The following is a 26333-nucleotide window of genomic DNA, read 5'->3' as shown; positions in this document are numbered from 1 at the left end:
TTGAAGGTTGGCACCCCTTGATTTTTTTCTCAGCTCTGTTTCTTACCACTCACCCGTACAATGTGAACCAGATCTTGGGAACTAGGAGAAAGAGGAATTGGAGGGAACTGGAGGAGAAGGAAATAGTGACAACCACAAGAAAACCTTCCAGGCCTCAGCTTGACGAACAACGCCATCAGGCCCATAAATTTGGTGCTAATTTTGTCTGTGGAAAATCACAAAAATAAGCCTAAATGCCTCTCTTCCTGCTCCACACGCAAATATTTAAGTCAAAATTTAGCCCAGAGGAAAAAATATGAAGCAAATGAATACATGTAGCTAGTTAAGTCCCTTACAAAGGGGCCTTCAGTATTTCTACTCAACCTAAAAACATAACTCCTGGTCCTTCCACTGAAATGATTCATGAAAAAAAAACGTTAAGTATGTTTTCTTAAGAAGCAAGTCAATGTGTCAGAAAAATATGATTGTCCTAATCCACTTTAACTTTTAACCTCAATAAAAAAGCAAGGGAAGTTTGCAAGGTGAACCTTCCTTAACAGCAAATGTTTCTCTTCCTCCTTGCTCCTGAAGAGTTTTTCTTTTTTATCCTGGAGATAAAGGGAAAGTACAATTCATCAAAATTGCATCCCTACAGGAATCTGGATACCCAGAAAATGAGTTAGTGAAAGAAATCAGGAAACTTACTTTCACAAATATATATATTTTTTGTAAGGCAGGCATGCCTCTGGAGTGAAAGCAAAGGATTAACACAAGAATCTCTAGATGACTTTCTCTTCTAGGACAAGGAAAAAGTGACTGCAAGTCAGGAGATGGTACTCCACCAGAGCCAAGCAGTTATGAAATCCTGAACAAGTCCCTGTGCTGCTCCAGGACCCCAAAATCAGTGGTTGGACTAAGCAACTTCTCTTGTGCCTTATAATTCTAAGACTCACTTATTAATAATACAGCACTAAATGAGGACAAGGGAACAAGCCAACATGTACAGGATGATCCCATTTTTGTTAAATCAAATAGAAACACAAAAATAAAATGAAAACATGCATAAGGCAGAGACTGGAAAGAAACCCAACAGAAGTCATATTGGTTGTTAAGGAATTCTTATGTTTTTTATTTAAGTCCTTTGTCAGTATAATATTGCAAATATCTTCTCCCACTTTATGGCTTGATTTTTTTCCTCCTACTCTTCTAGTGCTGTCTTTTGATGACCAGTTCTTAAATCTAATGTAGATCAATTTATCATTTTGACCAGTTCTTAATTTTAATGTAGATCAATTTATCATTTTGTTCCCTTTTAAGTTAACAATTTTTAAATCTGGTATAAGAAATCTTTGCCTACTTCAAGATATGAAGCTACAATGATTTACTTTTATTTTTAATTTTATGTATCAAGTAGTTTAACCCATGGAGAATGGGAAATATTGTGTTCAAGGAGAAGTGTCATAAGGTGGCATGCCTTGCATTAAAATGGAATGTCCGTAAAGGAAATCAAGGAGAAGCTTTGAAGATCAGTGTTCAATGTTTTTTCTGCAGATCAACTTCTAGGTCCCGTTTGAAGCTCATTCTCTTGATCCTTCCTGTAGACTCTCTGAATCTCACCATTGGCAATTTCCCCTATACCATCAACCTTGTCTCTGAATGTTCTCTTTACTCTTCAGTGAACTGAAATTTCATGAATCCTACCTCACCCCCTCCAAGAAAGGGTTTTGTGGATCCTGAAGATTATATAAGCTTCAAGGAGCTCTTTTAAAGAAAAATAACATAAAATAACAAAATACAAAATGCCTGAAGTAACCTCAGTAAAAATGACAAATACACAATGCTATAGCTCCCTTGGGAAGGGCCTGTGTAAGTGATGGGCTTGTCCACAGGTCACACTTCCCTCTGTAGCCTCCTTGGGCAGAGGCTGGTTTGTTCTCTTACACCTCCATGTTCAAGGGCCATTGACCTCCACTGGTCAATTACCTTCCTTTACTTTTAGCCTAACTAGGCTTTTAGCTCAACCAGGACTGCTCTTCACTTAATCCTGTCACTTAACCTCCAGAAGAATGATCTGTCCCACACCATTGTCCCTAGCTTTTAAAACGGATCTCACGTCTCTCTCTAGTCACCACTCCATTGTCTAATCTCCTTCACAGCAAATCTTCACATAGGAGTTGTCCATAGTTACTGTCCTCACTTCTTCAGTCCCAATTCTATCCTCAATTCTCTTCAAACAGAAGAAAATAATATTCACAAGTCAACACTGAGTCCCATGTTTCCAAAAGCAGTGATGCCTCTTTATCTTCATCTTGCTTGTCATCTGTTTTCTACTCTCTCCTGACCAAAAAACAACAACAACAACAAAAAAACATTCTTTTCTTGGCTTCCATGACACAACTCTCTCCTGGTTTTCCTCTTACCTCCTGACCACTTATTCCCTCACTCTCCTTTGCAGACTCCTCCTCTCCACTCAATCTCTAAATACTGGTGGTCCCCAGGTCTCAGTCCTGATTCCTGAACTGTATTCTCTTCTCCATCTGTCCTCAATAATGAGGTGACTTCCTCTAGTCACATGGCTCTAAATGCCACCTATCTGCATCTGATTCCAAAGTGTATGTCTCCACCAGTTCCTCTCCCAGAACGTCCAAATGCATATCCATCTAACTGCTTTCCTGTCACTCCTCCTGAATGGAAATGTCATACTAAACATGTACAAACAGAAATCTTGATTGATGCTTCCACCGACTGAGTTTTTCTCTGGTTTAGATTTTCTTAACAAGTGGTATCTCCACTTAATATCCTATATGTTATCCTCGATGACTCTTTCATTCTGATGAGTCAATAACTCAGTAAATTGTATCATCTCTGTTACAAACTCTGAATCTTTCCATTTCCCTCTCTCTCTCTTCACTACTACCGCCCCGGACCAAACCCTATCATCTCCCACCTGGACCACTGAAATAGCCTCCTGTTTCTATTCTTGCCTCTCTACAATCCAGTCTCCATCCTGCCCCATGAAAGAAACTTTGCCTTTAATTTTATTTTTGATCAAAATAATGCATACAGATCAATTTTAAAAATAGGATAGTACTGAAATGTCAGTGAAAAATAGAAATTCTTTCTCCTATCTCTTTTTATTTCTTATTTTCTTGTTTCTTCTAGAGTCTATCTCCACATTTCTAAATAAATAAGCTTAAACTGTTATTTCTTGGTTTCAGTATTATCTATTGGCTACCCTTTATGGTTGGTGAAGATTTAGTTTCCTTATACCCTTACCCCCAGTTGTCCTCCCCATTTTGTTTGGAATAGTAATATTTTAATTTTGTTATTAAATAATTCATCAGGTTTACATTATTTGGTTCAGTTAAATTTTTTTTGAATTCTAGAGCCAAGTAGTTCCCTTTTTATACATATTTCTGTGTTTAACCTACATTGATAATGCTTCCTTTTTTTTATCTGTAAGGTTGTTCCATATGCCTGCCTCATTTTTTTCCAAAACTCTTATCAACTCTAACACCTATAACTTGTCCTCCCTGTCCCAGGACACTATCATATTAGATAATCTATCAATTTCCTTTATTTCTCTGAACACTTTCTTCATTTATCCCTCTATCTTCTGGCTCCAGTATTGGCTGGTGGTCTTTGGACTATCTGTACAGCTATCACCCATGAAGTTCATTTGCCTCCTATCTCCTGGTCTATTGTTTCCTGTATCCTGTATCTTCTCTTACATGGTTTAAGCCCCCATTTTTCTAAAACACATTCATAGTCTTCTAAGAAAGTACATGTGAATAATTTTTCAGGATCTTGCATTGCTCAAATGTCCTAAAATAAGTTTATTTTACCTTCATATTTGATGATAGTTTGACTGGTTATAAAATTCTAGGTTGAAAATAGTTTTCCTTGATAATTTTCAGACATTCCTCTATTGCCTTTTTCTATGGCAGTATTACTATTGAGAAGCTGCATGGTATGCCTAATCATATTCCTTTATATTTAACAAGCTTTTTCTTGGTGGAAACCTCTCTGAGATGGTGTTCTTATATTTCCTGATGGTGTGCCTTGAAATAGGTTTTTTAAATTTATTCTCCTGGGAGTTTTGACAACATTTTCATTCTAAACAAAATTCATGTGCTCTAAATAGAGTAAATGTTCATATCTATTTCATAATATCTTCTCCTTTTCTGTTGTTGCCTTCTGAATGCCTAGAGTTAGATGTTACCCTAATTCTCCAAATTTTGTCTTTTATTTTTTCCATCATTTTGTTCTACTTTTTTTGAACATTTCTTCTTTATTTTCCAATGCTTGTATTTTTTTATGTCCGTTACACATTTTTTAATGGACTCTTTTCTTTGCTGTTTCCTTTTGTATAGTTTCCTAATCTTGTCTTAGTTATGCAATGTCTTATTTTTCTAATGGTATTAGAGATTTCTTTTTAAATTATTATGTTCTTCTTTGAATTATCTTTGTTTCTTCCAGGATTTTTTCTGTTTGCTTTGGTCTCTCTTTTTCATACTAGAGGTTTTTCTTAAGTGTCTGATGTTTCATATCTACATGTTTACATTTAATGGTAGTTGGAAACCAGATCTGGTGCATGATCAGGACTGGGCTAGTGGTGGGCTTTACTGTACGCTGATTAGACAGGAAAAGCATGTTCTTTGGGACTTTTCGATTTCTTCTGTGAAGAGTATTCATGATTTTCTTGACTGTGGAGTTTATGCCAGCATTTTCGCAACAAGGAGTGTAAAATGGGCTGGGAATTTTCTTATTCCATGTGCAGACTTTCAACTAATCTGTTTTATCCCCAGGCTGTACACACCCAGACTTTACTCTGCAATATGGTCTTCTCTGAGTCCTAAGCCACTGTGGTTCAAAATCTCCATGGAACACATGCTTCTTTTCTGCCTTAGAGTATGTAATCTTGATGTATAGCTGGACAAGGGCATCTGGAGACTAACAGATTCATATGTAAACCTTCATCTAATCCCTCGTTTTAGAGCCCTTGTCTTAGCCCACTCTCTAAAGCACTTAATTTTTCCAAGTCTTAGGCAATAAGAACTGGCTCATTCCTATTTGGTACACAACCTACACATAGCTAAGGTTATCACCACTTCATCCTGTCTTAATCAGTTACCATCCTTTATCTGTTTCCATTTTCCAAATATATATGACAGCATTTAACTCCTGCTGCCTCCTCTCCTTTTCTTGTTTTTAAAGATGAGTCCTTTACTATTATTTCAGCAAAGTCTTAGGAATAAAAGGAGGAAAACACAAGTAGTCACTCAGCCGTCTCTAACATCCTTAACCAGAATGATTGTTTTAAAACGTAAAATAGATCATGTTATTTACTACCCAAAATTCTCTGATGAATTTTCATTATGATAAGAATAAATCCAAACATGTTACTATGACCTACAAGGCCTCTGTGATATAGTCCTACATATCTGTGCAGCCCTAACACCCACCCCTCTCCTTTCACTTATTTCTCATTGGTGTCCTTCCTGCTGCTTAAACACTTGTTCTCAAATCTTAACATAGTTTGTTTCTTTCTGTTGTTCAGATCACAGCTCAGATATCACCTCCTTAGAGAAGCCTTCGTTGACTTTCTCATCCAAAAATAGTGTCTCCACCAGGAACCCTCTACCATATCAATTTTTTTCAGGATATTTTTCATCAACTGCAATGATCCCATTTGCAGCAGTTTATTGCCTATCATAAAATAAAACTGTATCCTTCCAAATAGTAAAGGCTGTATCAGGCTTGCTCAATGTAGTATACCCAGTTCATGGCACACTCTGGGTACCTAATAAATACTGGATATCTGGTTTTCTTTACCAAAATATACTATCTTCCCTGGTACCACAAAGTACCTTGTAACAAAGCACCTTGCAGGAACCATGGAAATATTCATTCTAAGAAGCTTTACTCTAAAATGCAACATATTGTGGCTTTTATGCATATGCTTTTCTGTTCAGATTTAAAAGGCTACTGTATAGAGAATTGAGGGGACCTGAAACCCTTCTGAATTAACTCCTCACCCATCATTCCTACTACAGATAATTTATTCTATCAATCAACAAGTATTTATTGACCTCCTATTGTGTGTCAGACACTGTGCTAAATGTGAATGTACAAATTACCAATAGATGCCATTTCCCAGACTTCCCTACTGATAAGATAGGCAGATAAGAAATAAACAGTGAAAGAAAGAAAGTCACTACCAATTTTCATGTTTAGGAAGGACAAAAATAAGTAGTAATCTGTGATAGATACCTACAGATAGGGATCTACTTTAGATAGAGTAGTCAAATACTGTCTTTTGGGGAAGATGTTAAAGTTTTTCCTATAACTGGAAGAAAAAGAATCTCACTAGTCACTGTCTTCCATGTCTGGGATATATTCATTTGTCTTCTAGTCTAGTCACACCCCTGTGTAATTTGTGGTAACTTAACAACATATTGAAAAGTTCTATCACCAACATACCTTATATAATGTGGTGGGTTGAGGGGGGTAGAAATTAATACACATACACACACACATACAACAAAGCAGAAGGAAATATGCATGGCAGCAATAATTTTTGTTTCTGTAGCTTATCATGGAGCCATACAGTTTACTTCTTCTCCAATCCATTTCAGGCTCCCATGGCCCTCAGCCTACCCCTTGGCATGTCCCAGTTCCTTACTCTGGGAGATGACCCACATCTTCTCTCCCGAAGGATCTGAGCTATTCATGTTCCTGACTGTTTTGAGCTACTATTACCTTCTATAACTATCTATCACTGTGTAATAAAGTGCTCAGAAGTGCCCCCAAGAAACCCTGAGTTCCAAACCACACCTTTTTGCACCTACTACATTGAAATGATCTTATTTCTGCTTTACATAGGATCAGTCACCCAGTCAATACAGTAAAGTCTTCTTTGCCTGTTAGAAGCAAGAAGAAAACCTAGATTAAAAAACAAAAGCCAATCAGGAACCTAGTATTTGGAAGACAAACTAGGTTAGAGTGTCATGAAATCTAAGGAAAAGTGGACAGAACTATCAAGCACTGCTGAGTAGTCAAGGACACAGGAATGAGAAGAGATCTACAGTGACCTTTAAGAAAATAATTTCAATAGATCAGTGAAGACAGGAGTCAGATTTTGAAGACTTAAGGCATGTGCACTAGTCAACAGGTAAAGGACCTGGGTGAGGGAGGTAATGGTTGTAAATTACTAGTCATTAAAAATTATTGGCAGTTCTACAAAGCTTCCATGAACTAGGGTAACTTTTCAGAAACCTGCAACCTCCAGATGGGGCCCTGGACCAGATAAATCCTGAAATACAGAGGGGCCAGCCTCTCCAGAACACCAACTAGTTCCAACCTCCTATTCCATATTATCAACAACCCTTTCCAACATGAGAACATTAGAATTGGCATAGCCCAAATGCCCCTAAAGAGTGGGAGAAAGGTTAAAGGTAATGGTGGAGTTATACAGAGAAGGTATGGTTTAACAAATGAGTAAGAGTGCTGAATCAGTATATTGATATTTCTTTTAGTCTCCAGTATCTTAGAGCAGCTAGAAGTAAAAATCTAAAATTATGGAATTGTAACCCATACCAAACTGTGCAATCTGTTCTACAACCAATTGTTGCAATGTGCTTTGAAATTTATTGCCTTTTAGTATATATGCTATTTTTTGCAAAAAAATTTTTTTTCAGTCGATTGTGATGATTAAAAAAGAATAAGTAGAGAAAGAATTCCATGCACTGTGATTACTTTCCCAAAACCTACAACCTCCAGAAGGATTCCTAGGCCAGATAAGTCCTGAAACCCAGAGGGGCCAGCCTCTCCAAGAATATCAACTATTTCCATTCCCCATCCCGTACTGTTGACACCCCTTTCCAACATGAAAAAGTTAGAATGGGCATAGATCAAATACCCCTAGAGACTCAGAGAAAGATCAAAGAAGAAGGTAGAGCTATAACAGAGAAGATAGGATTTAACAAACGAGTATGACTGCTGAGTTATTATACTGATATTTCTTTTAGTCTCTTATGTCTTGGAGCTAGCTAGAAGTAAAAACCTAAAACTCAGAACAAACTTTGAAATCTGTTCCACAGCTAATTGTTTTGAAATTTATTACTTTTTTGTATATATGTTATTTTTCAAAACAAGAAAAGAATAATAATAATAATAAATAGATTGGAAAGGAAGGGAAGGAATGAGGGCAGGGACCAGGCTAAGAAACTGGTGATCATGAATTTACAGTAGCACCATTCTGCCCTATGCTGTGATTCCCTCTAGCACCATCGAGCTGCCCAGTCTAGTCTCTAGCCTGATGGAAAATCTCCTTCCCATTGCAGATTCCTTAACTACATACTGCTTCCCTCACTCTTTGTTTCTCCTTCTCTCCCTCTACCCCTCTTTTTTCCATTATTGATTTCATTGTACTCCCTAGCTTGAGTTGTTATCCCTGCAGATGATTCTATAAGTGGGGTTCTCAAACTGTGGTCTCCCAGACTGGTACCATCAGCATCACCTGGGAACCTCTCAGAAATGCTGACAGTGAGCCCCACTCCAAACCTACTGAATCAGAAACTCTGGGAGTAAAATGTGGATAAAAATAAGTAAATGAATACTAGGGGGGACGAAGGGTAAAATAAATTGGTTAGATGGAAACACTAGCAGTCAATGAGAGGGAAGGTTGAGGTGCATGGTATGTATAAGTTTTTTGTTTTTTCTTTTTATTTCTTTTTCCTGGAGTGATGCAAATGTTCTAAAAAATGATCATGGTGATGAATACACAACTATGTGATGATATTGTGAGCCACTGATTGTGCATGATGTATTGAAAGTATGTATGTGAAGATTTCTCAATTTAAAAATTTTTAAAAAAGAAAAAAGAGTCTCTAGGAGTGGGCCCAGCATTCTGTGTGTTAACGAGCTCTACAGTGATTTTGATACATGTTAAAGTTTGATAACCACTTATAAAAGCTGCATCCTAATTTTTGAACCTTCTTTCAAGCTCTGAGCCTGGCTAACCAAGAGCCAGACAACTTTCCAAGTACTTTCCAAGGCTCCCAACTTCTTTCCCCATTAGAATAACAGTTCACCATTTGAAATGGTCTTATTCTATTTAGTATTTCTAATGTATTTTAATTTTTCTATATCTCTTTTATAATAAAATCAGTTTAAATAAATAATTTTAACACTCCATATGTAACCTGCACAATACAGACGTAATTAGCTATTATTTGTATTTCCTCTTCTGTTAATCTTCCCTCTGATTAGTTATATGAAATCTTTGTATTGTTACACATAATAATGATCTCTGTATGTTGGAGGTATGAATTCTGTTAATCATATTTATTGCAAATATTTTCTTGTTCTGTTGTTTTTTTAAAAAGTTTTGTTTTATTGTTTTTAATTGTAATGAAGTCTAAAAGTCAATACTATAATATGTAATAAGTTTTAGACAAATGTGTGATTTTGTAATATTTTCTGTTGATCAATAATGATAAAATTATCATTCCTATAGAGTTGAGATAAATTATATGTTATGGTTTCTAGTGTTTTTCCATGATTTAAAAAATATGTAACACTTCCCCTGTTTCATTTTGGTTTATAATATAAAATTCTAAACTGCTAAATATAACCCAAATACTTATTAGTTAATGATTACTTTCCCAACTGCTTTATTAAACTTCATTTTTCAGAGGCAGTAGAGTGTAAAGATTAAGATGTGGCCCTGGAATCCAATGGCCTGGATTTAATATTAGCTCTAGCTCTTACTATTAGCTCCAGCTCTTACTAGCCGCATGATGTTGGGGAAGTTGCTTAAACTTTCAGAGGTTTCATCTCTCTAATGATATCCTTTTTCCGGTCATTGTGAGGATGAAATGAGTAATTTCAGTGTCAGCCCATAGTAAGTGATCCATTAATGCTAGTTCAATTACATTTCAAAATCCATTAGATTCCCTTTCTGGTCCCTTTTTCTGTGCCATCAACACATATGCCTATTTTTGTGCAATTAGCACATTTTAAAAATGATTACTATTTTCCAGGGATAGGGTGCTTTACAGTGTTCTCATTGCCTTCCTTTTGTCAGAAAATCAGATATAAAATGCATATGTGTTACCCGACTGACTCGACTAAGTAGCAAAGGAGCCTAGTAAGGTATAACATAAGGCAACTTGAAAGAGAAAACAAGGAAGAGCTTGGAAGATGCCACTTCAGTTTCAGGGCATAGGCCAATGGAGAAAAGGAAGCAAGCATTGAGACAAAAGGAAGCAAGAGGTAGGGTATCAGAGGGAAGGGGGAAGAAAAATGAGTTGAAGAAATATGATAAGAGAGTACCACTGTGAAAAGAAAGCAGAGGTAAGAATACAAAGGAGAGGAGAACAATAAACCACAAGAAAGAGAACTGTACAGCTCAACCTCCCCAGCTCCAGTTATCCTGTGAATGGAAACAGATCCATCTAAAGCCCTCAGCACTCAAATAAGTAAACTTTGTGCACAGGCATCAATGATGTGAGAGCTAGACAGTAAAATGAGTAGCTCTACATCTAGTGCTAAGTTCTCCTCTATTGTCCTTAAGTGTTAAATGCAAAGTAACTGATCTTTTTAATTGGCTGTATATGCAAGATATTATGTTTTGCTCTAAAACCCTGGAACCACTTTTTATTGGTGTCTTCAAATATTTCTCAATATATACTTACATGAATTTTTAAAATCATTTCTATCATTTCAAACTTACCTAGCACCTCATGACCATTATTTCAGCATACGCAATCATTTTGGCCTTACTCCATATTTGAGATTATGATCTGTGTTTCCCAGTAGATTTCAGCTCAAATTACATCTTGACTCTTAACCTTTGTTTTACATTATCTAAGAGCACATAAATAGTGTTACATTCAGAGAGAGTAGATGCAGATGGCATTGGAAAGCTATACTGGGTCTGATCTGTGTGTTTGCCTAAAGACCGATTTATGCCACTTAAAGTAATCCAGTATGTGCTTTGGTAATTGAAGTCCTTCCATTAACCTCACTCCAGCCCATTTAAATATTTCCCTTTCAGATACAATTGCATCAGGAGGTGAGCCAAATGGTTTAGGAAAGATATGGGCATTTTCAATAAGATGGCTTTGGCTGCCCACCAAAAAGCTGGATGGTGTTCACAATTCCCAGTCCATCTCCTTGGCTTCAGGGTTCCCAATAATAGTGCACTGTCAACCCTTCTCCTCATTCTAAGAGGAAGCACAGGACCTGTGTTGATCAATGTTCGTGGTGGTAACCACTGTGAGAAGGTTGCCTTAGAATCTTCACTGTTTAATTTCTTTTTTTAATAATTCACGAATTTGCATGTCATCCGTGTGCAGGAGCCATGCTAATCTTCTCTGTATTGTTTCAATTTTAGTATATGTGCTGCCAAAGTGACCACCTCACTGTTTAATTTTTGTTTAGAAAAAGCAAAGAACAAAACAACTCCAATTCCTCTTTCTTCTTATCCTCAGCCCTAAATCAAATCTTTTTTTTTCAAAATACACATTTTTTATGCTTTATCCGCTCCCCCATTATTTATTTATTTTTATCCTTAGTTTTTTACTTATCTGTCCATACCCTGGATAAAAGGAACATCAAACATAAGTTTTCACAACCACACAGTCACATTGTAAAAGCTATATCATTATAGTGTTGTCGTTAAGAATCAAGGGTACTGGAACACAACTCAACAGTTTCAGGTATTTGCCACTCCAGTGCACCATAAATTAAAAACAATATTTATATAATGCATAAAAATAACCTCCAGGATAACCTCTTTACTCTGAATTCTCTCAGCCATAGAAATTTTATTTTGTCTCATTTCTTTTTCCTCCTCTTGGTCAAGAAGGTTTTCTCAGTCCCATGATGCCAGGTCCCAGTTCATCCCAGGATTTCTGTCCCACATTGTCCAGGGAAATTTCACCCCCTGGGAGTCATGTCCCACATAGCGGGGAGGGCAGTGAGTTCCTGTGACAAGTTGGCTTAGAGAAAGAGGCCACAACTGAGCAGCAAAAGATGCTCATTAAGGGTGACTCTTAGGCATAATTATAAGTAGGCTTGCTTCTCCTTTGCAGGAATAAGTTTCATAGGGTCCCTAAATCAAATATTTTCATATCCTGTGAAACAGTATCGTATCTTTTTAAATATCTTATCCTCTACAGCTGCAATTTTAGCTTGAGTGCAAGCTCACCTAATAATCACAAGTTTGAAAAGATTTTAAATATTAACAAAACTGGCAAATTTCTAGGTAAGCCTCAATAACGCTTTTTTATTGTGCTTAGACAGATGTTTATTCTTATGTGTTTATAAGAGGGCTGCTGAGCCATATTATGTGAACTAAATAATTCAACAGAATGCATAGAGAAAACTCATGATTCTATATTCTAATAACTGTTTTATGAAAAGCTTTTCATTTAACTCTCAAAGCTGACTCATAAATCGACACTTGTATAATGCAACAAAGTTATATTTAACTCTAGAACACTCCTCACATGCCAGGTTTCAAACTGCTTCTAAGTAAATGTCCTTTTTGGGACTCATTATAACTATTCCTGTCTTCCCTCAAAACAAACCTATTATAGATGTTCATTTCCCTACTTCTCTTGACTTCTGGCTGTCAGATTTACACCTCTTCCAATCCATGTTATCTTGGCCTGCAGCAGCAATATCGCAGCCAAGGACAAGGAGACAAGCCTAACAGAAGCTGCCAGAGAGTACCTAACAAATGCTTTTCTTATGGGATCCAGTAAACAAATAGCTCAGAGTGGCATTACAGGTGAGGTTTGCAATGGGCTACTGGAAATATTATCAATAAATCACTACTGAAATCCACAATTAATAATATACCAACCTGACTGAAACAAAGATGAAGGTATGGCCAATTAACAAAGACGGGTATACACCAATGCCAGCCCAAGGATTTGAGATGAGAAGGGAGAGGCTACATTGCTCCTTGGTGAGGGAGAATGGTTATGCAACAAATGGGCTAGCCATACATGGCGATATTACTGTAGCAGTCATCATCACCTCTGCACCCAGAGATGGTCTAGTTTGAAAGCCAACTGAAAATGAACTTTTTAGTCCAAATCCCCAAAATCCTATATGAAACAAAATCATTCCCCTAACAGAGGATACCAAAATGTCTCAAGCAGCCTTGCCTCTAGCAGAAAGATAAATTCAGGCAGGAACTGAGTAGCTACTCCAGGTACAAGTGGAAGAAGATGGCACTGTATCTGTTTATTTGATATTTTTCATGGGTGATAACACTTATATTAAAATAACCCTTTAGTCTTTAGAAAAAATAAAACCTTAAATGCCCTAACTACGGGTTTCACTTTCCTGAGGTCTCTGATATTTAAAAACATCCAGTTAGCATATTTACTCAGCTTATAACAGGTAACAAAATATATCCCAATGTGTTCAATATAACATGTATATGGGAGAGAGGGAGAAAGGGAAGGAGAGAGGAGAGAAGTGCTTTTAAGATTATATTCAACATTAAATGAGTGCAAAATTCTCTGTCTGAAACTGTAAGGTAAATACTGACAAAGATTCATTGGGTGGCTTTGGGCAAGTTAGTTAATTTGGGATTGCTTCAACAATAAGTTGGAAATCCTCATATTCACATACTTTCAGAGTTCCTGTTCTCTAATATAGTTGTTTTATTTATTTATTTATTTTATGATGTATGGCAGGGGTCACATTTCATTCTTTTTTCATATGAGTATCCCCTTATTGCAGCACTATTTTTTAAAGTTTTGTTTGGTTGGTTTTTCATTTGTTTGATTGCTTATTTGTTTGTTTATTTCGGAAGGGCATGGACCAGGAATCAAATCGGGGTGTCCTGTATGGCTGGAGAGAATTCTACCACTGAACTACCCTTGCACCCCACCCCACCCATATAGTTTTAAACATTTCTAAAAACAAGACCTAATTAAACTTCTTCACATCTAGTTAAAATAGTGGTAAGTATAGCATGAGACTACCTAAAATGCCAAAAAGAAGCAGTTGAGTCCAAGCAATCAGGTATAAGAGGATCACTTTCAGTGTCACCTGTAAATAGATCCCTTTTAATTTTAAAATCTGTATGAATTTGTGGTATTAATAGGCCCAGCGCCCAAACAAGTGAGCAACATTAAAGTCGAAAATACTATCCAATAAAATCAGATCCTTGGAAAAGGAGGTTGTGCTGGTTTGAAACTGTTGGGTACCCCCAGAAAAGCCATGTTCTTTTCCTAATCCAATCTATATGGAGAGAGACCTAGTGCTTAGGGTGGGACCTTTTGATTAGGTGGTTTCCACGGAGATGTGTCTCTGCCCATTTAAGGTGGGTCTTAATCCACTTACTAGAGTCCTTTAAGAGGGAACCATTTTGGAAAAAGCTCAGAATCAACACAGACAGAGAAGTTTGGAGATGCAGAATGAAATGCCCCTGGGAAAGCTGTTTGAAACCAGAAGCCAAAGGACCAGCAGACACCAGCCACCTGTCTTCCCAGATCGGCCTTTCTTGAGTCAAGGTATCTATTTCTGGATGCCTTAGTTTGGATATTTTTATGGTCTTGGAACTATAAACTTGTTACTTAATAAATTCCCTTTATAAGAGCCAACCCATTTCTGGTATATTGCATTTCCTGCAGCATAACAAACTAGAACAGAGGCCAATGGCCTTCTTGGGTTTAGCTCCTTGGGCCCTTTCCATACAAGACCACAGCAGTAACCTTGTTCATGAGGCCTAGTTGGCAGCCTCATTTCAAGGATCCCTGTCCATGAGGCAAATGTTGGGCCTGACTCCTCTCAGTGTTCAGGATTAACCCACCCACCCCTTGTGAATCTAGATTATGCAGATCCTGGCCCAAAAGATTACTTATTAGTTTCTTTTGTTTTATATTTAGCTAATCAAAATTAGCTTTGGGGACATTATTTGGGGAGGTCATGTCTTTTCAAGGAAGTTCATCCAAAAGCGATTATAAGACATTATATACAAAACTTAAAAATGTAATAACTTTAGTGGTTTTACTTTGCATTTGCATTCCAGTTAACAAAGTTTCATAGGTTTTCATATACTTACTTGACATTAGGATATCCTATTTTATAACGTTCTTTTTAATTTATTGCCTATATTTATAATGTATCTTTTAAGGGTTTGTGGGAGTTCTTTATATATTCTTTATATTAGAATTTGTTAAATAAATGCATTCTGAATATTATCCCAAAAAGGTCATAATTTTAGATGGGTGCTTATATTATAAATTATGGAATAATTTATATCTCAACTCTCATAACAATGAACCATTCTCCTTTTCACTGTGGCAGCTTTAGGTAGAGAATGGGATATAATTTTTGAACATTACACATGAGCATTATTATTTTTTTTAACCCACAATATATTTTTATTTTTTCTGTCTTCTTATTCCAGAGCTGAATCCTATCACTGCAGTGGAGATTTTGTAATAACCCTCAAAAGAGATTTCTCCAGGAGAAATTTGGAAAAATCATCAGGGAAATTGACCCTTTCTCAGAAAGCTAAAGTGAAGTGAAAATATAAAGTTAAACTCTTCAGGTCAAAACAGAAAACACTTGGGACTAATTTTCAAAAGATAATTCTGACTTTTGATCTAGGTATGATGAATTGACAACATCATGTATTAGGCTGTAGAAGGGGTGTCATGGAGTGCAGAAGTTGCACCAAAATCAAGAATCCATGAACCAGGGGCCCTGAACAGTTAAGTACAAATCAGTGTTCTTCCTTCATGTGCTTGATTTAAGTCTAAGACAAGGTCCTTAAGGAGAGACAAATGCACCATATATATCCTTCCATCCATTCACTCACTCATTCTTTCATTTATTAATTCATTTTCCATGTATAGATTTATTTATGAATAACTTTGGTGTGCCAAGCTCTGTGCTGTATGCTTCAGATACAGGACATGAATATAAGTTGGTTTTTATCTTTAACGAATGCCCAGTTTAATTCAGGAATGATCTAAGTAAATTTCAGTAGAAAGAGGTGAGTGCAATGAGAAAAGTGCAAAGCAAGATATATATATACATATATATATATATATGTATATATATATGTGTGTATATATATATATGTATATATATATATATATATATATATATAGTGTGTAAAGCAAGAGAAAAGAGTACTACTGGATTCAAATTTGGGGGAAAGAAGGTGATCTTTAAGCCAAGTCTTGAAGACTGAATTGGGGTGAGTAGACAGACTGAGTTTATCAAAATGGGGATTCCAAACTGTGGAGAGATATGACATGACTGTGATGTGTGATACAAATGATTATATCATTCTATATAGCCATAGAAATAATTTGGATCAGGGTGTGGTGAGAGGAATGGCTGCAGAAGTAGACAGAATTCATATCCTGAAAGGATTTCTATGCCATTCTAAACAAGTCTTCAACTATACTGGAGGTAATGGTAGACCCAAATATTGTAATCAAAGCAGTCACATGATACTAATTTTACTTTCAGTTTTTCACTCTTGAATTTGTAATTGCTGATTATTATATATAATAAAATGTAATAATTATATAATAATATAGCATAACAAATAATTTTAAATACCTTAAAAAATTTTTAATAATATACTCACTCTTTCAGAAATCAAAAAATCACGTAGGTATACAATGAATTTTCTATACCCATCCCTTCTCCCATTCCCTAAAGACCTCCATCACAGATGAGCATTTTTATTAATTGCTTAGCATGCCAGTTTGAAACTGTTGTGTACCCCAGAAAAGCCATATTTAAAAATCCTGATTCAATATTGTTGGGTGAGATCTTTTTTATTAAGTTGTTTCCATGGAAATATGACCCACCCATTCAAGGTAGATCACTTACTGGAGTCCTTTTAAGAGGGAACCATTTTGGAAAAAGCTTCAGAGCCCACATAGCCAGAGAACTTTGGAGATGCAGAAAGAAAATCCTCCCAGGGAAGCTGTTTGAAACTAGAAGCCAAAGGATCAGCAGACACCAGCCACCTGCCTTCCCAGCTGACAGAGGAGTTCTGTACCCACTGATCTTTCTTGAGTCAAGGTATCTTTCTCTAGATGCCTTAGTTTAGACATTTTTATGGCCCTAGAAGTGTAAACTTATAACTTAAAAACTGCCTTTATAATAGCCAACCCATTTCTGGAATATTGCATTCCTACAGCATTTAGCAAACCAAAACATTAACAAATACAAATAAATAGAAATAGAAATATATATACATATATATCATATATATATGTAGTCATTTTCCTCTTTCTTACACAAAACATAACATAATCTATGCTGGTTTTGCATCTTGCTTTTTTTTAAATTAATAATATGTCTTGAAGATGTTTCCACAGCAATACATAGAGAACTTGTTATAACTGATAGCATTTATAAAATATTATTCTCATAATATAAAGAAAGATTGGGGGAAGGAGAAATTGCAGGGATCTAGGCAAGAAATAAGAAGAGCCCTAAAAAATTACAGACTGGACAGATACTGAGGAGATAAAATCAATAAAATTGGGGGATAAAATGAGGAGCAGTTGAAGTAAAAAGAAGAATGAAAAATGATCAGGGCAGCTGATGAAATAGCATTAGATGATGAAACATTTTCCAATAGAAGGAGCTCCGATGAGGAGCAAGTTGGGATAGGAATGACTGAGGGAGATGACGAGCTAAGTTTAGGTCATATGTTATTTCCTGGGTCATATGTGTGTCCAGGTGGAAATATTCTGTATTAAGTATAAGCTCAGGAGAAAGATGAGAGCTCAAGATGGAGATTCTAGTATCACTGGAATATTGATCTACAGACACTGGAGAGAGGGCCATGTGAAGATGGAGGAGACAGAGATTGGAGTGGTCAGGGAATGTCCTACAGGTCAGGGAATGCCAAGGATTGCCAGCAAACACCAGAAGCTAGAAGAGGCTTCTAGCCTCGTCATGTTCCTCTTGACACCTTGATTTCAGACTGCTAGCCCCTTGAACTGTCAGACAATAACTTTGTTATTTTAAGCTATCTAGTTTACGGTACTTTGTTAAGGCAACTTTAGAAAACTAAAACAGTTTTGGTGTCTGCAGATCTAACCTGACATAGATGAAATAATAGCAAGAATATATTACAACAAAGGTAAAGCAATTGAAGGTAGAATTCCCTATATTTAGGAAGCAGTTGGAGGAATGGGAATGAACACTCCATGGTGTTAAAGATTAAGGTAGCTTTTACCAAACCCTATCTGTGAAAGTATTCTGCGCACAGGTGAACACACACACATACACACACACACACACACCATGTCCCCTGGTCAGAAAAATTTGGAAACAGGACATCTTCTCTTAGAGATTCACAATATACATGACCACATTAAAGGCTAGTACCATCTTCAGTGCTTTGTTTTTGAAAAATACAATATCCAAGTATTTAGGTAAGGACTAGAAACACCTGCCCTTAGATCTGGACAAGAAGGGTCCCAGCCCTCAGGTCTGTGCCTTTGAGGCCATGCTTTGGACCTCCTCTGTTTCTTTTCCCATAGAATGAGAAATCCTTGGAACTAGGTAGACATATCCACAAGGAGTCTGTCCCATGATCACCCTCATGCCTAGAGCATGCTCTGGGTATATGGGATCCCAGAATCTCCTGCTCATTTGGCCCCAAATCCACTTCTGGACCCTGTGTGTGTCCCTTACCCAGGTCTGTTCTCCTGGGGGCAGAGTGCACCACCCTTTGGTGGACACATCAAAGGGCCCAATCTGTGGCCAAAGGATGACTGCTTATGGTGAATGTGGAAAAGGCTTGGAAGGTTGAGCTGGGGTGAGTACACATATGGGCATGAGGCTCCTCACAGTGCAGGTTGGGGGAGAAAGTTGACAGGCCAAGGGCCGTGGCCAGGGCCAGCTCTCCTGCACCCCCACATTATTCAAAGGATCTGAAGATCACAAATTCAAACTAGTGTTCCAGGCCACTATGAATGTAGATTTGTCAAGCTGAAAGACAGCTTTCAAGTTGAAAGATTTAATTTAGCAGTGTTAGCTTGATTTATAACTTGTAAATATTTAGATATATGGTATATGGGCCTCCATTTGTATTCTTGAGCCAGCCCCACAAAGTTTATGGGCAATACTGGAAAGGAATAACAGGAGGAAAACTGCCGATGATGAAGGGTAGAGTAACACCCAAATCAAAGAAAAACATTTTTCAACACATTTGAAGAAAAGCTGGTTAGTCAGTTGTTATGGGTTGAATCGTGTCCATTAAAAAGACATGTTAAAGTCCCTAAACCTGTTTCTGTGAATATGGCCTTATTTGGAAACAAGGTCTTTGAAGATGCAATTAGTTAAGATGAGGCCACATGAGGCTAGGTGGTCCGTTAATCCAGTATAGCTGATGTCCTTATAACGAGGGGAGAGGAGACAGAGACACACAGGGGAGAGCACCATGTGATGACTGAGATGGAAACTAGATTTACTCTTCACAAGCTGAGGAGTGCCAGCAATTACGGATGAGCCATCAGATGCAAGAAAGAGTCAAGGAAGAATTCTACTCTACAGGTTTCAGAGGAAACATGGCCCTGCTGACACCTTGGTTTTGAACTTCTAGCTTGCAGAACTATGAAGTGGTAAACTTTTATTGCTTTATGACATCCAGTTTGTGGTATTTTGTTACAGTAGCACTAGCAAACCAAGACATCAAGAGCCATGGGTTCTACATTAGCTCCTGTATCCTTACACCATTGAGTTTCCTAATGAGTAAACTGAGATTCAGAGGGATCAGAAACCTGCCCAGGTTCATACAAGTAGCAGTTGCTGGAGATTAGAGTTCCACGTCTGTCTAACTCCCAAACCAGTGCTATTTCAACCATATTCAGCTGCCTTGTAACTAGAGAATTCCAAAGCTTTTTTTTTTTTTTTACAAAATGAAATAAAACATCCCACTAAGACAAATGTATGATCTTAAACTCATGTGGTAGATTTGAAATTCAAGACTAAAATGATACAGACTTGAATAGTAATGTTATGTAATTTTTATGCATCATCTATGGAGGAATATCCAGTTTAGAAATAAGCAACTATACATCACTTCTTAGATTCAATGCTGTCACTAGAAAACAACATGTTAGTGTTTCATGAAAATCATTATTTAACATTGACATTATAGATCAACAAAATTGTTGATAACTTATTATTATAAAGGCATTCAATTTAGTTCATATTTAGACAAGAAAGTTCTATATAGCATTAAAATATGGACCCAAGAAAGTCTAAAAGTATACAATATAAAACTTAATAGTATAATGCATTTACAAAGAAGAATTATTTTGGTGCCACCTTATACTGATGTTAATTAATCATGGAATATTAACAGTAAATTTTAAATAATATATATAAATAAACAACCCATTAAAAATAGATAAAAACATTAAAAATATGTTTTCAGCTTTCTAAGAGTTTACCAGCCATATTTTAGAAGATGAAATGCCTACACTGGAGTTGATTTCTGAGTAACTCTCTGATTTTGTTGGTTTGAGAAATAAGAGACCAGTGCCTACCCGGTTTTCCCTGAAATCATTCTTCTTGTGTGAAAAGATCAATTTTCAAAATGGAAGAGTTACTAAAAATTTAAGGGAAATTATGTAGTACAAATGTATGGTAGATTAATATGTATCAAAAAGAGAAGTTAGTCATTCCTGTGGAGTTTCCACTAACAACTGTTTTCCAGAAATTGGACATTTAACAGATATTAGCTCGATCTCCTACAATGCGAGCTGAGGCCTCCTTTCACTGTCCCTGAAGCATTAGGAAAATGGACACCACCACCATCTAGATGTCCCTCTCGTGCTCCAGCTGACAAGCCCTCAGTAACCACCAGCTTACTCAGAGCCATAGAAGCAGAAGCCCAGATATATCCTTATTGCCTGGGAAAGTTTTTGAACTCTAATCTATTCATAACTGGGTTTAGGATTAGACTGATAAGTGTGGAAAATGTCCTTTCCCCCTCAGAGAGGGAAACATGTAATCCTGAGAGTAAACAGGGAGCATCACTTGACTCTCAGACCTACTGACACTGAGTCCTGGGACTGTGTGTGGCACCACTGAGGCAACGTCCCTCATGCTGGAGCCTCTGCATGGTCTGCTAGATGTAAATGAAAGGATTGTGCCCCTGGGACCGAAATCATTCTGCTGTAGCAGCCCCCCATGACAGACCTGGTCACAGACAGCGTGAGAGCTTTTGGCCCAGAGGAGAGAGCAGCCGTGACATCATAGCCAGAAGTAGCAGAATGACGAAGGAACAAGTAGAGTGACAGCCACAGCCTCCAGCACTGGAACTTTCTTCATATACTCTCTGCATGGGACTCTTGCAGGGCAAGTGGGCTTGCCTAACCCAAATCAGGAGCAATGGGGACACTGACTCATACATAAGAACTTCTAAGCCTTCTCAGAGATATTTGGAAGGGGGGCAGCAATGGAAAAATCAGGACCTATCTGTTATCTGTAAGTGGGCTCAGGGCATTTACTGCACACAAGACAGTAGTTATAATCACCAGCTGGGGAAGCCAAAAGCACACATAATACTACATGATATACATACCTATTACATAATATACATAATACTGGGATGCAGTTTTCCATCTGGTCACTTATTACTCAAGTGGAAATTATAACTGCTTTTGTATCCTTTATTTACTGTGAATGCCATTTCAAGTAAATGCACAGTATATATGTGCCTGTAAGATATTCATGCACTATACAAAGCTTCTGGTGAGCAAGTTAGATTTGATCTCTGCCATCATGTGGCTTACAATAATTACCCACTCCAAATGCAGTTATCACTCAGAATATTAATCAAAATCCCAAGTCAAAAGTATGTTAGTTTTCTGCTTCTTTATTTTACATGTTAGAGGAAATATTTCCATGTTTTGCTGTAGCAAAATATACCATACCAAATGGTAAGAACAGGGCCAGTTTCATGGGCATGCAGCCTGTGCCCTCGTAGAGGACTCTGTCCTTTGAAAGGCCCACTGTTGACTTAATATTTTGCTGCCACCGCCTTAAAATTCATAATAATTTTCAAACAAGGGCCTCACATTTTAATTTTGCACTAGGCCCCGCAAATTATGCAGCTAGATTTGGGTCAGAGCAGACTGGGTTACCAGATTTAGCAAATAAAAATACAGAACATCTAATTTTAGTATAATTCCCAGATATTGCGTGGAGCATAGTTACAAGTATGTCCCAAATACTGGATGGAATATACTTATGCTAAAAGTTATATGAAATTAAAATTTAACTGGGCATCCTATATTTATCTGGTATGACTTCTCATGGGTAATTATTCAAAGCCCAGTATGATTATTAATACATAACCTTTCGCTACCCAAAATGTTTTCATGTGTAAAGTATACCTTATAATCACTCTAGGTAAAGGACCTGCTAAGAATCCAGATGTCTGTGGACAACTGTGACCCAAAGCACTTGGAGAACTCTTATGGAAGTTTGAGGTTCCTGTGATTTTGGCTTTTACAGAGACAGGCAGCAGTAAAAGGTGAAGGGGGCGTAGCAGAAGAGGTGGCTGATTAAATGTGGGCAGAACCAAAGGGTCTTGCAAGCATTAAGTAAACTTTCCAGATTTAATTGTTTTGTAAATTCTTTTTAATGTGGGATTAGACAAAAACCTTACATCATATATCACCCCTAACTGCACAGATAAACCTTGGAGAGGCTTTCTTTGAATGAACAAATTCAACAAATCAAGGAGAACGTGAAAAGTCATGGAAGCATTTCAAACCAGCTGAGTCTTGGAGAGTTTGCCAAAATCTAAGTGGAAATTTTCAACTTTGTTTTATTGGACTAATTCAAATGCTTACTTTAACCCTATACAATTTTTCTGTCAGATGGTGGAATCGTTCATGTATGACCCACTGGCGGTTGCTAATGAACATAAATTCATAGACCACTGACCCGATTTTTAATCCTTATATTCTGGCTTCTACCTCCATCACTTTCCTAAAACTGTTCTCCTCCTAAAATCCCCAAATTTCTCGTCAGTGCCAAATTCAGCAGTTTTTCTTGTCTTGCCATTCTCTCTTTTTTTGGCTTTTATGACAAAAGCTCATCTTGATCTCTTGCTTTCTTAACTTCTGGCTCCTCACCTGTTGTCCAACTCCACATTGCCTTCACTCTAGGGTTTTTTTTCCAGACTTTTCCTTTGTCCATGTGTTTTCTTTTTTTCTGTGCTCTCCTTTGCAAGTTCATCTCTTCTCTCAGTTTCAAGTAATAACTGCTACTTGCATGGAGATGCTGACTCGTACCAGCTCACAAGAGCTGACTGTTAGCATCTCTTCCCAATTCCACAGTCAGAAATTTCACATGGAAGTACAAAATCAGCAAACACTATACATGCAGTCTCTTCCACCCACTCCATCCCTCCTCCACCTCCAAAATCTGGTTTAGCAGTATATCATGGTCTTTATCCAGTATTCAAGATGTTTTCACTGTCTGATTCCAACCTATCCTGCAGCCGAATCTTCTAAAGTCTTCCTTATGTGCATATTCCACTCTAATCAAAGGAGACTGCTCTTTGTTCCCCAATGGCTACAAGACATCCTGCCCCTCTGCTTTTGTTCATACCACTTCCTTTCCATGATTCCCTCACTCCCTCTTGCCCCCAAGTCTTACCCTTCTGAAATTCCATCACATTTTGGGAGGTGGGAGGGAGGGCTTCCCAGCTGGCATTTTTCACATTCTAATTTACATCACAGTTATTTGTATACTTGCCTCTTCTCCTTTACAAAGTCATAAACGCCTCAAGACATGAACCAAACCTTTGTTGTTATTGTTCTGTTTGTTTGTTTTCTAAATATAATGTTTGTGTCTCCTACTATATCTAACTCGCTAATTTAAATGGTCCATGCATCAAAGACTAGATTTTAAAATCATGGAATGCATTCAAATGGAAAGGAATTCAGATCTTATAGAGTATCTTTATGGGATAAGAAAATGACTTAGTCTATAACAATTGATTCTAAATCTCTTTGATTGCATAACCCTTTGGGAGAGATGCCAACACATATTCTATTAAAACTATGTCTTGGTTCTACTGAGAACTAAGGCTTGTTTTTCTTATGAAATATTAACGGCAATAGTAGAATTGTTTTAAGTTGGAAATATAGGTAGTCATTTCTTATTGTGGTAGATTAGAGCAAGCATATCACATTGAAATTGCTTCAACAAATATTGGGTCCTTCCTCTACGTAAGACACAATATTATGTGCTATACTTCATAAAATACTTTGAATTGCCAGAAAATAGAATCCCTTCCATTTTTGTGTGCTAATGGCACTGAAAACAAAGAGGGTGATTCATGTAGAGTAATCCATATTAAAATTTAAAATGCATTAAGATTAAATAAAGGGCATACTTCAAGAGCACATATAATTTACATTTAGGTAATGAGAGAATAGTTACTTCCTTTGCAGAACTTTCCCTTGGTGTGCTATGAGCAATGTCAACTATTGATGCTTTCAACTTATAAATGTAGTGCAGTCATAGAAACAGAATTTTAAAATCCATTTCCCTGGCATCTTTCTCTCCAAAAAAAAAAAGTTTCTATTTATACCTCTTTATTTCCTGATAGCTTCCCCGTTTAATCTTACTGGCATTGAGAGTGGTTGGATTGTGTGTGTGTGTGTCTATGTGTGTACATGTTTTGAGCTACGACATGTGGAGTGGAGCAGTGTGGTAATTCTTGAGCTGTTAGCCCATATCACACACACAAATGGAGAGAATTAAATAAGATATGGTACATTCCACAAAGTCAATGAGGTCAAGTAATTCCATAATTCCACAGAAGATATTTATGATACTAAACATTGGACACCAAGAATTTCCTACAAGCTAAGATGTTTACACTGGGCAGGGGGCAGCTGTTGAGTCTGGGCTCTAGATTTCAGCAGCTACTTTAGACCACACTCTTGAACTACAGCCCTGATTCAGGTGGCAGGATGCAGGAACCATGGTGTTCAGGAAATTTTTACTCTGCAATTTCCTAGTGGGACTAGACTCTGCTCAGCAATTATTCTAGCTCTGGGGCAATCTTGGATCTTGACAATTTTTCCCTAGAGGGAGGTGGTGGAGTAATACTGTTCCTCAACCCAAAGTATTGCTCAGTAACTTGGCATCCTTCGAGTTTGGGAAGAGGATCGTGCCAATAACGTAGGCACCTTATACAGCACTTTCATGCAGATTTGGAAAGGACACCCCTCTGGGCAGATGTGGCCTCATTGTAGATTGTATGACCCAGTGAGCACGGTGCAAACTGGAGTTTATCCCCACCCAATTACCTTCTCTACTGGGAACTCTTTTGCAAAGCACAGCCTACATATAAAATAGCCCTGATTTACACTATCCGTTTACTGTTCTCACTTCAAATATTATGGACAAAACAGCAACCATCAGGTTTTCAAGCTTAATATTTGCCATTTTCAGCCCTACATTGATAACATTCCATTAAATGAGATCTGCTGATAATAAGCCCCCTGATTATGTCCCTGGCTTTCCAGTTTATCATATCCTGTCTCCTTCAGACATGCCATTACCAAGTTTATAAGCAGATATGTCAAAGATAAAACCTTACTTTAAGGTAATTCTTGCAGTGGTTTATCTGTAAGACATTAGAAAATTTCGCCCTTGTATTAAATCATTTTAAACCTGTCTTGAGTGATTCACATTGCATTTTCTACCTGTTCTAATCATTGTATCATTAAATAAATTTCCAAAAGATTTGTTAATGTATTTAAAAATATTTCTAGGGAATCTCTCTTTTTTAAGCATGGGGGTTACAATAATTCTTTTTTTTTTTATGGGTTAACTTAGCACCAGGCTGGAAATATGGTCCTCTTGAGCTAAGCCACTAACATAACCCACTCCTCATTGCTCTGTAAGAATAGTGTCCTTTGTAGGGGGCAATCTTGAAGATACGAGGTCCAGGGATGGTCATCTCCCCTGGGACAGGGAACTTTATCAATACAGGGAGAAAAGAAGAAACCCTGAATATCTTGTTGCTAACTAGAGAGGGTTAAACAAGCATGAGGGAGGGGAAATAGATGAGTAACATTCAGTTCATCTCTATACCCTAGCACCATGTCTGGCACAGAAGAGGAACCCAGTAAATGTTTGCTGAATGATGAATTTGGGGGATGCATAAGGACCTTGTGACATATAGCATCATATAAGGACTCAGTTCTTTCACACATGGAAAACATTCAAGGGTTTTAGTTCAGGTTCAGTCTATGCCTTTGGAGACTGGGATGCTGGCATTATTTACAATTTCCCAA

At 37.3% G+C, this 26333-nt stretch overlaps 1 long non-coding RNA gene and 1 other non-coding gene across 3 annotated transcripts in view; both read right to left on the bottom strand.

Moving 5' to 3' along the window:
• Nucleotides 1–26333, bottom strand: part of LOC143679389 (uncharacterized) — a 259400-nt gene that overhangs the window by 41611 nt on the left and 191456 nt on the right. The window lies entirely within an intron of this gene.
• LOC143681862 (U6 spliceosomal RNA) lies at nt 11298–11404 on the bottom strand. The gene has a single exon (XR_013174915.1). It is a non-coding gene; the product is annotated as a U6 spliceosomal RNA (small nuclear RNA).

The sequence above is a fragment of the Tamandua tetradactyla genome, chromosome 4 (genome assembly GCF_023851605.1).
Source record: "Tamandua tetradactyla isolate mTamTet1 chromosome 4, mTamTet1.pri, whole genome shotgun sequence".
In the NCBI taxonomy this organism is placed as follows: Eukaryota; Metazoa; Chordata; class Mammalia; order Pilosa; family Myrmecophagidae; genus Tamandua; species Tamandua tetradactyla.
This window is presented reverse-complemented; position numbering and strand designations above follow the sequence as displayed.